This window comes from Lycium barbarum, chromosome 2, assembly GCF_019175385.1.
Source record: "Lycium barbarum isolate Lr01 chromosome 2, ASM1917538v2, whole genome shotgun sequence".
In the NCBI taxonomy this organism is placed as follows: Eukaryota; Viridiplantae; Streptophyta; class Magnoliopsida; order Solanales; family Solanaceae; genus Lycium; species Lycium barbarum.
This window is the reverse complement of record NC_083338.1, coordinates 24,958,995-24,976,691: the sequence shown is the minus strand read 5'-3', so window position 1 is coordinate 24,976,691 and position 17,697 is coordinate 24,958,995. Positions and strand designations below refer to the sequence as shown.

The window sequence follows — 17,697 nt, the reverse complement described above, 5'->3', positions numbered from 1 at the left end:
TTCAAGAAAGTCTTCTTCAACCAAATTCTCCTTTTCATAACTTCCTCTTCTTTAGTTGAATCTTCCGATCTTAGTTAACGATCTTGGGCTAGCAGAAGGTCTTCCCGATTTACCTTTCTTCTGCTATATTTATCTACATAGTATCAAAGTCATAGCCGTAGTTGGCTTCTGGATTTTATTTCAAGACCGGGTTAGTGGTAGATTCAACTGATTTCTCTAAATGGATTTAAGCGGCCGTGTTAATGGACTGGGGATGGAGTTGTTGAATCAGTCCAACTACAAGGTATGGAAGACATCTGTGGAGTCATACCTTGTGGGAGAGGATTTGTGGGATGTTGTTAATGGTAGTTACATAAGTCCTCCTATTGACGGACCTGAAAATAGCAGCGCATACAAGAAGTGGAAGCAAATTAATGTGAAGGCGGAGTTCATCCTGAAGAGGTCCATCTCACACAACTTGTTTGATCATATTATAAGGTGCAAATCAGCTCATGAAATTTGGAGGACCCTTGATCGTTTGTTCAACAAGAAAGATGAAGCCCGGCTTCAAATATTGAAGAATGAATTGGCGAACACCACTCAAGGTAATCTTTCTATTGCCGAATATTTCTTGAAGATTAAGAACTTATGTTCAGAGATCTCATTATTAAACCCCGATGAGGCCATCTCTGAAGCACGAATGAGAAGAATTATCATTCGTGGTTTGAAGTCAGAATATATTCCTTTTGTTACATCAATTCAAAGATGGGCTCAACAACCATCCTTGGAGGAGTTTGAGAATTTGTTGTCATCACAAGAGCTACTAGCCAAACAGATGGCTGGTGTGTCGATCAAAGAAGGGGAAGGAAATGCTCTTGCAGCTAACCGAAGGAATCTTAAAGTAAAGCAAAAGCAAAATGGCTCAAGAGAGATGGCATATTCTCAATTCCAAGAGGGTTCAAGCTCGCCAAGACAGAAGGAGGAGTCTTCTAATTATGGTAAAAAGTATATTAAATGTTACCGATGTGGTGAAGTAGGACGCATAAAAAGATTTTGCCGAGCCAAAGAAAGCAACATGGCACGAACCGAGAAAGCTTCTAAAGAAGAAGAAGAAGAAGAAGAAGAAGAAGAAGAAGAAGAAGAAGAAGAAGAAGAAGAAGAAGAAGAAGAAGAAGAAGAAGAAGAAGAAGAAGACTGGGGAAGGTGCTTTGTAGCTGAGACTCGAGCAGTAGACGCCTTGGCTTCCCTTAATTTCGAAAGAGACTGGATTGTGGATACAGGATGTGGACACCGTCTCACTGGAGATGAATCTAAATTTTACAACTTCCGAGAATATAATGATTGTGATATAATTGTGACGGAAAATAATACGGTCCATCACGTGGAGAAGGAAGGCATTGGTGACATCAACAAGAAGCATGAAGATTTCAAAGACATTCAAACTAGTGATGTGGTAGCTGCTGTTGAGGTAATCAACGAACCAGATGCTGAAACTGGTAATCAAGGTCTGGACGTGAAGGATGTTGAAGTAGAACCTGAGCAGGCAGTGTTTGAAATTATATATGGCAATAGTGACCATTCTGAAGAAAGCATTGAGGGAATTGTAGTGGAAGTTGAAGTCTCTAGTCAGTCATCTGCCGTATCAGAGTCAATTACTACCTCAGATCAAATACTGGAAGCCGATGGAGAAGCCGACGGTCAAATAAAGGAAGAGGTTGACATTGAAGGCTCAATTTCATATGTAGACACAAACGGTATGATTTTTGGAAGCTCTGAAGCTGCCAAACAATTTATTGAGGAGCTAGAAAGGGAATCTAGTGGTGGATCCTATGCTGGTATTGAGGCTTTGAAGGAAATTCATGGTCAAATCGTCACCGACTCTGGTGCTTCTCCAGATAACACAATTTTTAAGGAGCTAAGAAAAAGGGGGAGTCTGGAAACTCAAGAATGTGAAATTCAGCATGAAGATGATTCACGTGGTTTGCAAAGGCCAAAAAGAAATAGTGGCAAGTCTACCCGCTACAGAGATGAAAATTTTATCAAGACGTATTCATGTTTCTTTGGAGGTCCAATTATCAGCGGAAAACCATCATCATTTGAAGAAGGAAGAAATGTCGGGAAAACATTGCTGAGATCTTCACCAAGGCACGTCCAAAAGCTTCGTCTGAGTTCTTCTGCGACAAGTTCAGGATAGCTTCCAAAAAATTACTTTAAGGGGGAGTGTGAAAAAATAAAATAAATTTTTTGGAAGAATAAATGTCATAGATATTTAGAAGAGTTTCGAGAAAGCTATAATGTAATATTTTTGATATATATTGTATTTAGGAAATGTCTAGAAATTCTAGACACTTAGATATTTATAGTTGAGGATAGAATTATTTAGATCCTTTTGTATCTAGAATAATATCAAGATATTCTAGAGTAGTGGTAGGAGATAAAGATAACTAGATTTTTCTAATAGATGTATCTAGAAGTATTTCTAGAACCATCCCTACACAAGTATAAATATGGGTGGTCTTAGTCATTTGTAACCAACCCAATTGTAAGTCATTCAAGCCAATTCAAGAAAGTCCTCTTTAACCAAATTCTCCTTTCATAACTTCCTCTTCTTTAGTTGAATCTTCCGATCTTAGTTAACGATTTTGGGCTAGCAGGAGGTCTTCCTGATTTACCTTTCTTCTGCTATATTTCTCTACAGGGTTGAAGTTGATAATTTGTGTCGTTGGATTGACCAACAGTGAAGGGGCAGCGGATGATGTATTGGTTGCTGAATTTTGTGTTTCTTCCATGAATGAGCGATGAAGATAAAACAGTTAGAAAAAAAAAAGGATCGGATGGTCGTTTGAGTTTTGGAGAGGCACTGATACCATAATAAGATTCAGTGAAGTAGAAAAAATTGCTTGTATTGAGTAATGACTAATTACATGTATATATACAACTTTTGAGTAAACAAGATCCACAATATCAGCTACAATAATGAAGAATATTATGAGAAAGAAAAGGTAATATTTGATTGACAGATTTACAGTGATATGTTTCCTTAAACTAGTTTTTGGACACATGCACGTGTATCCCATGTTAATCACTTCAAACTTTTTTATTGAGATGGGGGAAGTATATAATATTAAAATATAATGATTTAAAAAAAAAATGCAAGCTCAAACTTATATGAATGGTGAGTCTATTCCATCGAACTTGATTATTGCACATAAATAATGCGGTATCATCTCATTTGCAGAATTGAATAACTAAACCGTACAATGTATGTTTAATGAGATCAATTTTGTAAAAAACAAATGGTCAAATTTGTCTCTCTTCAATAAAGACCAATTGAAACTTCAGGACGGTATCTTGAAGTTCAATTTTTTCAATTGAAATTTTAGGAGACTATCCTCAGAATTTACTTTTACAGTTGAAACTCAGGAAACTATGTTAGGTACCATAAACAGTTACTCCAATTTGGAATATGTATTAGAAGTAATAATCCCTCCGGTCCATAACAAATGTCCTCTTAGCCTTTCTATTTTGGTCCAAAAGTGTCCATTTACATAACCAAGAAAATATTAATTACTATTGTTTTCCAAATTTATATCTATTTAGATAAGTATGTTTTTATATAATAAATAAATTTTACTTTTTCCAGAGAACTGCATAAAAACATCCGGCCAACGTTTTTCTTTCAAATTTATCTCTATTTCACACAAAGAAATCACCCTTGTTACAATAGGAGCACTGATAATTACAATTACAAAATTAAACCTTCAAGAAATAACAAATACTTTCTCATTATAAAGAAAATATAAGAGATATCAATTCTCTCTTTACATAAAGTAGAAACAACTGCTACAAAACCAATAAGAATATTAATACTAAAACTAAAATCTTACATGCTAGGATAATGAAATATGCATCTATACTTTCTTTACAATGATATATATATAAATTGTGATTAAAACAAATTTTTGTTGGAAAACTTAATAGCTCTTCTTCTAGACTCCAACAACTCTAGGTACTTCCCAACCTCTCAAAATTTTGCTTGTTCCGCAAAAACAAAGAAGAAGATGAATATTGATTGATTAAACTGATGCCAGAGCCGTAAAAATAGTGAGTAAGAATTGAGGAATCCTTTAATTTCTTGCCTTTGTATAGATGTTTTCTGATTTGCATTCTTTGAACCTTTCCTTTCATATATTTACTATTCCTAATTAATTTGTCTACATTCAATTGCTCAATTTAACTCTTCCAATTCTCCTAATTATGTATAGCAATAGCACGTAATGCTAAATTATAAAGGGCTGCATTTATTGCTGCTCCAGTGCTCCTGAACGTGAGGAGAAATATGAAAATGAGCCGAAAATTACATTTCATTATCACCGCATTTAAGGTCGTATTATGTACATTAATTGGCTTTTCAAGTGTCTAAAAAACCGTCCGTTTTGTTGTAATGTAATGAATAATGATCAATTGTTTACTCATTTCTGCAATGAACTTTTACCTCATCCATTACAACTCTTGATTGGCCTCATAACTGTTTGTAGGGGTGTACAAACGAAACCGACAAACCGCACCAAATCGATAATGCGAACCAAACCGAGAAAAAAATCGACTAGTGGTTTGGTTTGACTTGGTTTGGTTTTAAAAAGAAAAACCCGACCATTATTGGTTTGGTTTGGTTTTAACTAAAAAAAGTCAAACCGAACTAAACCAACCTGACATTACATGTATAAAATTTTAAAAATATTTTTGATACATAAAAATATTATATTTCTTAAACTTTTTAATAGTTTTTTGTCTTTTAACATATTATTTCAAGCTTAAAATTAAAATTTTAAATGGTCCAATAAGATTTATAGCCCATAGATATTAGTAACTCAAATAAAACCCAACAAAAATCAAATCTATACTAATGCTAATAAAAGAAATTCAATTCTAACACTAGGAATGACAATAATGTTGAATATCTATTCTTTAGTTGTATATTGGTTTAGACAATGAAAATACATAACTTAATTTTATTCTTTTCTTTAATATTTAGTCATGTAATTAATACTTATTAGCCATACTTATTTTAGCATGAATTTGTACTTTTAGATTATAATCATTTTCTATATGCCTTATAAATTAGCCGTATTTATTATAGCATAACTTATTACTTTTAGATTATGGTCATTTTATTTTATGCGATTTCATTACTTTTTTTTTGTTATTGAATATTTTAGTACAATGTCATCTCTCATCTCACATTTTGTGTTATTTTCTTAAACAATATTTTAATTAGATAGTCGTATCTTACTGTAGACACGTAATTTTTGACCCTACCGGGATGTTTTCATTGTCTTATTGATTAATTTTTCTTTTTAGTCTAATCTTGGACATTTTTAACTTTATTTCTTTTTTTAGTAGGTTTTTATTATAGAATTTGAAAACTGCAAAAAAAGGGAGTCTCATTTTAGAATATAATAAGTTTTGTTTTCATTTGTGACAAAATAAAGAAAACTTTCCCAAAAAATACAATTTTTTATCTATTTTTAGTTAATTTTCAAGTTAAAGATTGTAATAAAAGAGTATCGAGTAACTGAGTATTTTTAATCGCTTTTAAATTAGGAGTAGTATTTTTATTAATTAAATCAACAATAGAATTAATAGTATATTGCCACGTGGCAAAATTCCACTCTTCCACACAAAAAGCACAATCCACTTTGGGAAGGAATATTTCATTCTTCCTTCCCAAGATATTTTTTACACATGGGCTTTTTGGGAAAAAGAAAAAGAATGAGTACACTCAAAACCCTACACCTAGATACCCGAATAAATAGAAAGAGAGCCTACATCATGCTCAGCTCGTAGGAACACACAAAAATTCTTGGCACAATCATTCACATAAGAAAGGGATACACACATACAAGCATAAAATAGATCCACACGTAGAGAATATATTGACTCATATATATCACCTGAAAGCTAAAGTCCATCACCATGTAAATGACAGAACCACCGTGAAACTCGACTCCACTACCTACGGTGGGTTTTAGATAGAAATCAATTACCTTCCTCAACTTAAGACCTCACTAAAACATCCCCTTACCCAGACACAAACTCCATAAAACCAGCTGAAATAATATTCCCAAATGTTGCTGAAAACACATACGAAGCACAGCTTTTTCTCGGTTTCCCAGTGAGGTTAAAGGGAGTTAGAGGTTGCCGCTCGTGGTTCCGGTCGAGTCCGATGAAAGATTCATGGTTATCATCTCACTGTATTGCGAAAAATCTATAAAAAAGGTCCATTCTTTCAAACTTCTTGTTTACCTTGAAATAGTTTATCTTATCACGTATTGCTATTGTTTTATGTTAAATGTTATTATGGTTTATGAATAGGTTGAATGCTTGATGTATACGTATAGTTTCTTTTTCTTCAGTTGCTACAAAGTGATATATGGGTGTTGTGATTAATTACTATTGTCACACCTACTGTTTTAAGAGTATGTTTATTTTAAATGCTTGTATGGATATTGCTAGATTCTTTGGGTTTGTGTTTGCAGTGATGACAATTAATTTTTTAGGCATTAATACGTGAATATAGAAGCAATTGGCATTTGGTTAAGTTAATGGGTCATATGACTCGTCCGATGAATCAAATTTTGACTACTTTAGGGCCTAATCAATATATCAAAGGCCTGATTAATTAACTAAATGTGAGTTGAACGAGATGGGGTGCGAATTATTTCAAATTCCATTGTCTAGTATAAAAGAAAAGAGTGGTAAAACCCATTGTAAGGGAGTGAGATGAGTTGCGAATTTATTCAAAACCCATTGTCAAAAGAGTGAAAATTAATAATAATAAGTCTCGGATTTTAGAGACAAATAATTGCCTTTAACGCTAGATGAGCTTTAGGCACGTTTCAAGACGTTTGTTTCGATAAAGAATGCGGTTACGCATCTTATTTCAAGACGTTTTTTTTTAAAACTCAAGGATGCGGTTACGCACCTTGGCCGAACTCGTTTTAATAATTAATTTTGTTTCGAATAAGAATGCAGTTATGCATCTTACTTTGAGACGCTTAAAGATTCGGAATGCGGTTACGCATCCGGTTTAAGACCAATAAATGTTCAACAATAAAAGTACGAGCAAATCAAGGCTCAAAATACATAATATATTCAAAGATTAATTTAAGCTAAGTATAAGTCGAATAAAGAGACCGTGCTAGAACCAAGGGACTCGGGGAATGCCTAACACCTTCTCCCCGGTCAACAGAATTCCTTACCCGGTCTTCTGTTTTCGCGGACCATAATAAAAGAGTCATTTCCTTTTGATTAGGGATTCATAAGGTGGCTTGGAACACCAAAACTCAATTCCAAGTGGAGACTCTGTTACACCTCGCACCTTCAGAGCATCAGCAGGACACGTACATCACCGTAGTAATGGAGTGTCGGAGACGTCCCATGACGCTTTGGAAGGTACAAGCCATGGGAAGTATGTAACAATGAAGTAAAAAGACGAATTACGATCTCGTACGTCGTAATCGGGAAAGACTATTTTGAAACACAAGAACATGGCCATTATTAAGTATAATAAGTGATAAACATCATGTGCGGAGAGTTTCGGAAGATTTCGAGATCAAGCAAATTGAAGAAAAATACGTTTGACGAAAATTGAGAAATGTTGGGAAGATTTTTAGTCAACTTTGGAGGGGTATATCTCCATGTATATTTGGAGTTTTAAGGTGTTTAAAAATCCTAAAATGAAGTTGGTCGAGTCTAGTTTATAATGCAACAGACCGCTCATCGATAGGACATCGGAGTAGAGAATTATAGACGTTACAAACTGAGCTGTCGACGCAGAAACAGGACTGCCACCTCAGCTCTTATAAAAAGGGGAAACCCTAATTTTTTTTCATCCAAAATGTTCCAGAATTTTCAGCAAACAGAGGGCCTTTGTGCCACATAAAATTGAGGATTTTGAGCGAATTTCAAGCTACGGAATACTAATCGAAGTCCGGACAACGTGTAGACGCAATTAAGATTTCATTTTGGTGTTGGACGAGCTTGGGAACCAGTAAAAATTGAAGATCTTGTTACTTTGGTAAATACAAGGTATGAATCATTGAATTTCTTTCTTTATCAATATGGATTAAGGAATAATTGCAAGAATAAAGGTTATATTTTGTTGTGTTGATGTTGTTGAATTATGGATTGAGGTTTGAAGAGAATTTTGGATACAATATATATATATATTTATCTTGTAGGATGTTGAGGATGTTGTTATTGATGTTGTTGGTATTAATTTCGGCTTCTTTACGGAAATAAAGTTATTAAATAGTCGTATCACAAGTTGGTTAGTTGAGAAATTTAGAAGACATCGTGTGGGATGTTTTAGGGAGTATATTGGTATGGATAATGGTATTGATGATATTGGTATTGTTGTTGTTGATTGGTTGTTGATATAATGATTTCGGGCTAGGCATATAAACAGGGGAGATGCTGCCCGAATTTTGACAGAATCTAAAAAGATTTTAATTAAAGTTTTGAGACGAGCATGACGACGAGCCTAACAATGGTATGAATGGTTATATATGTAGATTACGAGGCGACGAATAATCTTAAGTGAATTGCAAGACAGGAAGTAAGTTGGAAGTCGAGAAATTATCTTCCAGGTATGTTAAGGCTAGTCCCCTTCTTTCTAAAGGCATGATCCTTTCGTTATAAATCTTTGTGTCGTACTCATAATATCATTGGTTCCGCAAATGCTAGAAGTCCACGAATTTCGTGATCCTTATAATCTTATTGAGCTTCTAAAGGCATGATTTCGATACTATGGCTTCATAAATGTTTCCATATCTTCCTCGTTTTCAAAAGTTAAATGTTTACGACTCCAAGGCATAATTCCTTTCCTAATAATTCATAGATGTTTTCCCAAAATGCCTTATTTTCCAAACCAGAGATTTATGATCCTGTGAGCTCTTATGATGACAGCGATAAGCATGTTTTTACGATGATAATGATGATGTCAAAGATGAGGATATTTTCTATGATGATTATGATGATGATGATTTTATGGCCAAAAGTCTCAAGTTATGAGATCAATGCTTTTATGAGATGATTTTATTCATAGAGATTTCCATGTACTTGAGCTTTACATTATTATGATGACTATGATGAGAACGATTTTATGTTCAAAGGTTCCAAGTTTATGATTTCAATGACGATATGAGAATATTGAGCTATCTTTTGATCATTCTTAATTTTATTCATTGTTGTTGGTCTCACCTTATAATAATTGTTCCTTCAAGGTGAGACAAAGCGACGATAATTATTCTATAATATAATCGGAGGCTACCGACCTTACGTCACTCCGATATAGTTGTGGCTTTTGATCGGGCTCTTATGCATGCTTTATATATATATGTATGTATTTTCTCACACCGCGCCGCGCTATAGTCGGTCGAGCAGGCACGTGGATGTGCACACCACTACAGTGGGCATGTTATGATATTGCCCCGGACGCGGGCTAATGATGATAACACCGAGCCTTAATGGCCGGGCATGATATTATATATATGACACCGCGCCTTAATGGTCGGGCATGTTACTATGTATATGTATATAAATGTTTTTTTAAAAGGTTAAGCATGCATGACATCCGCCCTACGAGGCATTCAGATGTACAGGTTATCTTTCTCATTCCTTGTTATTTTTCATATCTATGTTATGTTGTTACTCATGCCTTACATACTCAGTACAATATTCGTACTGACGCCCCTTCTTGTGGGCACTGTGTTTCATGCCACGCAGGTGTATACAGATGAGTAGAGGATATGGCTAGAAGATGTTCCAGCTGGATTGGCGAGCTCCATTTTCTTCCGGAGTGTTGCCTAGTCAGAGTATCTATGTCATGGTATATTAATTTATGTTAGAGACTTTGCAGACAGAGTCATGTATACAGTATGCCAGTCTTGTAAGCGGCTATTTAAGCCGAGGTATCATTATGCATTACTTTACAGACTCATATGATTACAGATTTTATTTGATTCGAGAAAGACGAAAAGAATGTTTTCGAAAAGCTTCCATTATGCGTTTCATTTCATGACTTAAGAGTCCTGTGAGATTATGAGTATAACGAGAACCAGCGGGTTCACTTGGCTCTAAGTAAGGGTCGGGTGCCCATCATGCCCTATCAGGATTGGAGTGTGACACTGTAAATAAAATAATCCCTTTTCAAAATCGTCACTTCAAATGGAAAAACCCTTTAATAATAAAAACTTGCGCGTTTATAGCGCGGGGGCCCAAAAAAGGGGTGTGACACTTACTAGGACTAAAGAAATATTTGAGGTACAAGTTATATGTTTTGTATGAAGGCTTTACCGAAAAAACCCGAAAAACACGAAAAAACCGAGAAAACCTGAGGTTGAAAAACCCGAATTGTGTTGGTTTGGTTTGGTTTATAGATTTAAAAACCCGATGTAATTGGTTTGATTTGGTATTAGAAAAAATCGAACCAACCCGGTCCATGTACACCCTAACTGTTTGATTAAGAAACATTTCTTTAGTAATTGAATGAAAACAATTAAGGAAAAAATACCCCAAAAAGTAGATAATAGATATTTAATATTTAATTAGATGTTTTATTACTACATTTTTATTTTGTGTAAGGGCAAAATTGTAATTCAACTTTGAAGATAGGAGCTTCCCACTTTTAATAATATATGGTATGATTGCTCTATTACATCCCAGATACCATATCCTCGTTAGGGCAATTATCAGACTTGTGAGTTCTATTTACTTGACTTATTTTGATATTTTATTTTTTTATGACCAAACTCTTGTTTTCATTACATTTAATTCTTTCCTTGTAGGTCGTTGAACAACAATCACCTTAATGGAGTCATTCCAGATGCCTTTCTGCATCTTAAGACTTTCCATTTGATTCATATTAGTCATGCATGAAGAAATTTTGTGTTAAATGTGTTAAAATTAATAGCGGAGAGAATTCCTATATCTTTGTGTGAAGTTGAAAGTTGTTCTTCATGTGTTATTAATATGCAATTTTTTCTTGTGATGCTCTTTCAGCTGAATGATGAGATGAAGAAAAATGGGAAGCAAGGTATTTGTCAAGCTACTGTTACTAGTTAATTCTACTGTTGATTTTTGTACCTAGGATGAATGCAGCATATTAATCAACACAACTCTGTAATATTCATATTTGACAAGCACCTAATATGATTTTTTGTAATTCTTATTCTTTGCCAGCTGTAAGCCAAAAGAAAGTTCGTCAAGTTTTGGATATTGATTCGAGAAGTTACGGTTCGAACTGCTATTGGACAGTGGTTGCTGGATTTCTTATTCTTGATATGCTTCTTCTCAACTGTTTAGTACCATATCGATATAATTTCAATTCCTTTGCAGGCAGTTTTCTGTAGTTTGAGTTTTCTGCCTTAATTTACGCATTTGATTTCATTCGAATGCTCTATGCATTTTGTAACGGAGGCATACAGGAATTCCATCATTTGGTTCGTCCAGTCCATGCTTGATTGATGAATGGAATTCCCTACTAAGTCATGTCCATTTACAGTCATCTTTGGTGTGTACTAAATTGGGTATCAAGTCTTGTATGCTGTGTAAGAATGCTTATGTAACTACCATGTATCCAACAATCAACTCTCAAATCTGTATAACACATTTCATGCCTAATTTCACATAGAGATATGTACTATGAATAACTCTTGGTAACTAGTCAATGTCGATATTGCAGTTCATCAGAATCTTGGAGCGAATACAGAGTTCATTTGAGGTTCACTTTCCTTTCTATTATTTTATTTCTACAATGATTTCATTTTCTTTTTGTCGTCTATACTGACAGTGATTTTGTTCGAACGCGACAATCTGCCACTTGATATAGTAGTATGCAGTTGATTGCTGCTAACTATAACATTTTGAAAGTTGGAAAACTTGAAAACAGAACGGTCTTTGTATGTCTACGAAAGAATGTATATAATGATAAGTCATTTTCTTGTACTGTCTTATATAAGAACGGTATGCAGTTGATTGAGGAGTACTTGTTGTTTGAGGAGTACTTGTTGTTGTTGTTGTTGTACAGGCAATTGTGTTATTTGGAGGTTCCACACATAAGATCACGGGAGAGAAATATCAGTCTTCAGGTACCTAATCCATGATTCTTCAGAATATGTATCCGGCTATGGTTTTTTTTTTTTTTTTCTTTTTTCTTTTTGGGTCGTTGCCATCATTTTAGACGTTTGGATCCTACTGTGTTGAAAGAGTGGATGTATCATGACCAGTGAGTAGATTCTTTTTGTCTGAACCTTTAATACTTAAAAGAAGAGTGCACATGTATGTTACTACATCTAGCCATATAGAGATGACCAAGTAAAAGCTTTCAAATTACTATTTAAAGTAAAGTTAATTTTGCATTGGAACGTTGTCTCCCATTGATTGAATTAGCTTGGTCTTACATACTACTCTCTTCGATATCCTGTTGGTCAGCTGCTTCACTCCTCAGTTAAGTTGTTTTAAGTGGTTTTCTTGGTCATCCCCTACAGTTCCTATAAACTTGTATAATACAGCCAATTTTTTAAATAACTTTTTTCAGGTTATGTTTTATTATTCACGCGGTTCATTGATGCAGCATTATTGATACTTTTTGCGTGTTTAACTTTTGGTAATAACAGTACCCATTTGACTTTACACATTTAACAAAAATGAGTGATGTAGTCAAATACACTATCAGCTAACTCCAAATCACAATATCCTGACACTTGATTTTGAGTACTGTACTGGTTATATCTTGAACAAATCAATATGACAAGGACACTAACTTGGTTCAATTTACCGGAGGACTAAGTCACAGGCCATAATGAAAGTCAGCAAATGTGTAGGCAAGAGTTGGATGACTTCCATCCCTAAGGAAATGAAAGAGATGATCAAGAGGTTAAGATGTTAAAGGCTCAAGTTGGTGAACTGCATCAATGTAGGATCAAAACTTCTAAGGCAAAAGTAAAAGGCTGTCTCTTCTAGTTATGAAACATTCATCAATTTCAGCGAATTTGATATGCTTTTATTAGTATGTATACCTCTTAATAATGTGTAATTACCAGGAAATTCTTGAAATAGTTTTTTTTTTAAAAAAAAGATGTAACATTTAGCCACAGTTAAACCGTGGCAAAGTGTGAATTTTTTTCCCAGCACATCAAATTAGCCACGGCTCTGTGTGGCAAATTTTGAGATTTGAATATAATTTATTTATCACCGATAATAATTAGCCACGGTCTAACCGTAGCTACCTAGAAATATAACCCTGGGTAACGAAATGTATCCACAGACCGAAATACCGTGGCTAACTTGGTCGCGACCCCTTTGTTGTGCACGAACCCAACCGTGAATAACCTACCGCGGGTAACATGATGTAGCCACGGTTTTAGCTTAATATAGCCACTGTTTTGACTGTGGCTAAAAGGCGTGTTTTTTGTAGTTGCCTCATTAAATAAATTTAAAGGCATAAAAGTCGGTTAAATATTTTCGTCTTCAAAATTTAGCATGGAACATTCATGGTTTTAAACATAATTTAAACCGAGAAAACTAACTCTTTTCAATAATTGCTCAAATATGACTTGTTGAGAAATAAATTCGGACAAAAGCTATCTACAAGCTATATATATCAGAATGACAATTGAACTTAGTTTATTTGCCAACCATAAAAGCTAGAAAGCACACCAAGGACAATAGTATGGCGTAAAATTAAAACCAACTGATCACTAACTGTAATTAAAATAAATTAAGATCACCTGTGTTATTAATACGGTTGTGTAGTTGCTGAGCAAACAAAGAAAAGATGCAGATATGTATTCTAACTTGCCGAGAACATTTCCGAATTTTGTTACCTTCTTTCTGCAGCAATAACTCCTTAAAAACTATGATGAATTATATCGAATAATGGCTTCTTTTATAGAAGTATTTGGGTTATTCTCATTCTACATAGAAACATATACTTAAGAAATTTAAATGCCACACAAATTGGGGAACCATAAGCGTACACCAACATATTTTCGTCCAAAAAGAATTAGGATACTACCCTTTGAACAAGGCGTACTGGCGGTTGATTAATTAGCATCTGAAAAGAATTAAAATTCCCGAAGTAGATATATTTTAGGACTCTAGTATGTTAGGAGTGATTACAATTTTAGTCTAACTTAACTTAAATATTTAAGGGCATAAAAGTCGATCAACATCTAGAGGATATTTTGGTCGTTCAACATATAGCAAAATTTATTCGTGCTTTTAATATATGTAGACTAGTCTCTATAAACATGCTCTACACATTATTTCCTACAAATCTAAATCATCGCAAAAAAAATTAGGTAATATTATTTGTGATTCTCTTAAGCTTTGTAATTTGCATATATTATTTAAAATCAACCATAAATATGTCAAAAAATAGCGAAAGCTTGATAAAAATTTCATAAAATAATTTGGTCGCAATTTTGTGTATGCAATGTAGCGGTTCTATTTTTTCCGATTCAGATTTGCACTTGCCTCATTTAAAAAGGAAAGTGTACCGGGAATGTACGGGTTTAATCGTACCGGAAAAAAGGAAAAAATATACTTCTACGTGGATGGTGCTCTAATGGATATTGTTTTAGAGTCGCCATCTAACTTATAGGTAAGCTAGGAAAACCAGTTCGAAACGGTTCATTTAAAATGGTTAAATTTTAAAAGAAACCAATCTAAACCAAAGTATGGGTAAGGGTTCTGGTGATCCCCGGGGAAGGTGTTAGGCACTCCGATATTAAGGATCCTTAAAATACGGTTGATCTACGGGTTCTAATAGTATGTCTTGTGAATATAAATTGTTTTTGATAAAAAACTGCTTTTGTTTTAGATTCCCGCAATAAAAAGTTAGTCATTTATGCAAAAATATAACACTTTCAAGAAATAAGAGTGGTAAAGTTTTGCCCAAAATTGGGTGTTTTGGGTTCCGGACTAGAACACCTAGGTTAAAACCCGAAGGCGTTGACCTAAGTAGAAGACTACGTAAGCCCACCCGAATTTACAAAAAGAGTTTTAGTTAAGTTAAGTTTTTGAAGAAAAAATCGTTTTTTGGCGTACTATTAATATCCATATTTTATACTTTAGATTTTTAGTCATTTTTTAGTCTAAGATAGTCAAAAATAGTCCAAGTTCAAATCTTGTCCAAACGGTCCAATAGTCCACAGGTCCATGGTCATTTTCGTTTTAAAAAATTGGTTAAGTTCATCAATTTTTGTCCAAAAAAATCATTGTTTCAAATTTAAAGATGTCTCAATATTATACAAGTATAATTAGTCCCAAAAAAGCCGTTTTTTCACATGAATTTTCCAAAGTCAGTTTTTGAGTTTTCAAAATGGTTTTTGCGACTCTAAATATGTGATAATTTTAAAGGTTCCAATAAATCATACACAAACTGAATTGAAATACATAAATAAATAGGATAGGGAGTTGGGCCGACCAAGCCCAACAGAAAAATGCACGAATTAATATTTTTCGCTCCAATATGAGCTCCAATGTTTATGCCATCCATGATAGGGGTAGAATCGATCTAAAAATGTTAGTTGGCCTAGATGGACCCACCAACGTATAGGGGTAATCACAACAAATAGGTATACATAATATTAGTAAAATAGTCGAGGACGATAATTAAATTTACAAAGCCAAAAATGAATTACAATGCTTTAAGGCCAAGCCCATAATTAATATACTCGTAAAATTAACGGACATTTTATGCAAAATCCATCAATTGCTAAATATAACACTTATCAGATCATCAAGACTAAAGACAGGCCTAGAGTTGTGGCCCAAAACTATCTTCTTCTAAAATTTTCTATGTCAGACTGTGATATACATGATATACTACTGATATACCTACTAAAATAGAGAGCAAAACCCATGAAGGGCATACCCTCTATACAACTCAATATACACTATATACTCAACTGATATCAACTCTCAAATACCACACTTAAATCACACGGAAAACATCAAGTCTACCCAGTAAATGCCACAATTCCAAACTTAAGTATTTAGCTACTAATTAAGACTAAACAAACAATCAAAAGTTCTCTATAATACACAGTTTCAAGGCCAGTTATTAACAAATTCAAAACAAGAGTGTCACAGAGTAATTCAACTAGCACAGGAGGAAAAACCAAGCAATTTCAAGCAAACAAGTTATACATAAGCCAAGTTCAAAACATCTTTGAAGAGGTGTTAATGCAGGAAAGTGGCATAGAGATGAGTTATCACCTAAAACTATGACCAGCATATAGCAGATTCAAGCAAAAGTGAAACAGTACCAGTTTAGTCTCAATATGCTTTTCAGTTTTCAAATTTTCCAAATTACACTCAACAGATTTTGAAAATTCATTTAGACAGTCAACAGGTCCCAAACCAAGTCTCAAAATAAAGATTCCAACTTGTATTTTCCCCCAGAAATACAGAGGTTGACAAGTTTAAAATGATGCACAGATAGGGTCTCCAAACATAGGTTAAGACAAGTCACAAGCAACCCAACAATGCCAAATTCTGTGAGGTGTTCAAAGACCTTTAAATGATGCTTCAAATCCCAACTTGTTTTCAAATTGTCTTATTAAACTAGTGGGAGCAAATGACAGTTACACACATTGTCCTAGAGGTCAATTTTAAGACAAAGACGTTTATACAGATTTCAAATAGTTTCAAATATGAATCAGGTAAATATGGGCAGTGGTTTCAAATGTAAGTCCAGACCTAAATGATCATGGAGGGGTTACACTCATGGACACAACAATATCCATCAATAAAAGAAAAAAGAGGGGCAAAATTATAACAGTTTCATATTTGTTTCCCTAACCAGTTAAGTGTGCTAATTCAGACAAGGTTCAAAGGAAGGATTTTCAGCAATATTATTGAAGTTCAGTGTAGGATCATACACCAGGCAAGAAACGGAGAAAGAAGCCAAGTTAAAAACAAGCAAATGTAGTTTAGCTTTTCAAAAATATTTATAGCTTTCTTTTAAACTTCTATAATCAACACAACACATTTCGGGAAAACAAGTTCACAGTCTTTGTACTTAATACCTCTCCAATCATATTTCAAGCAAGTTTAAAATTCCAATTGTCACAAAGGCAGTCAAAAAGGAAGAAGCAAGATGGGCAAACAAACAAGTAGTCCAATTCAATTTTGGAATTTTAGAAAACCAGTGCACATAAAGCACAAATACATGATCTCTTCTTCCTTATAAATCAGTTTTTGGTCTCAAAATCAAATTGTAATGCACACTTAAACTAATAGAAATGCCTTATGGTTTCAGGTAAAGGGAATTCAAGTAAATAAAAGGAGTTGAACCTTTTCAAAATCCTATTTTTTAATCCTAGACTTCCCTCAACACTAAATATTATGTCAAAAGGTTTTACTTGTCAAGACCAGTTTTATAGACTAAGTTTTGCACTATTAGAGGGGTTTATCTAGGTGCAAAGTCAAAATAATCATTCAAGTAAATCATGGAACACACATATATACATAATAGGTTCATATATCCAGTTTTGCAGTTTTTAGCCTATTAGTCAACAGAAATTTGTAATCAATGGTAAGCAGAAGTGAGACTCACAAGTTTTGAGTACAAATAGCTAATACTAGGTTCAATGTCTACCTTAATCAGTTAGCAGGAATCACAAAAGCAGTTTTACACAGGAAACA

The 17,697-nt window shown here is 34.1% G+C and overlaps 1 long non-coding RNA gene across 2 annotated transcripts; it reads left to right on the top strand.

Annotated features, from left to right (window-relative positions):
* Positions 1 to 3,858: 3,858 nt before the first annotated feature.
* On the top strand, positions 3,859 to 13,185 carry LOC132629419 (uncharacterized). 2 transcript variants are annotated; one of them, XR_009578224.1, is made up of 5 exons: positions 3,859 to 4,083; positions 11,044 to 11,077; positions 11,224 to 11,764; positions 12,071 to 12,131; positions 12,826 to 13,185. It is a non-coding gene; the product is annotated as an uncharacterized LOC132629419 (long non-coding RNA). The 2 variants fall into 2 exon arrangements; XR_009578223.1 differs by having other exon boundaries at positions 3,859 to 4,087.
* Positions 13,186 to 17,697: the final 4,512 nt, after the last annotated feature.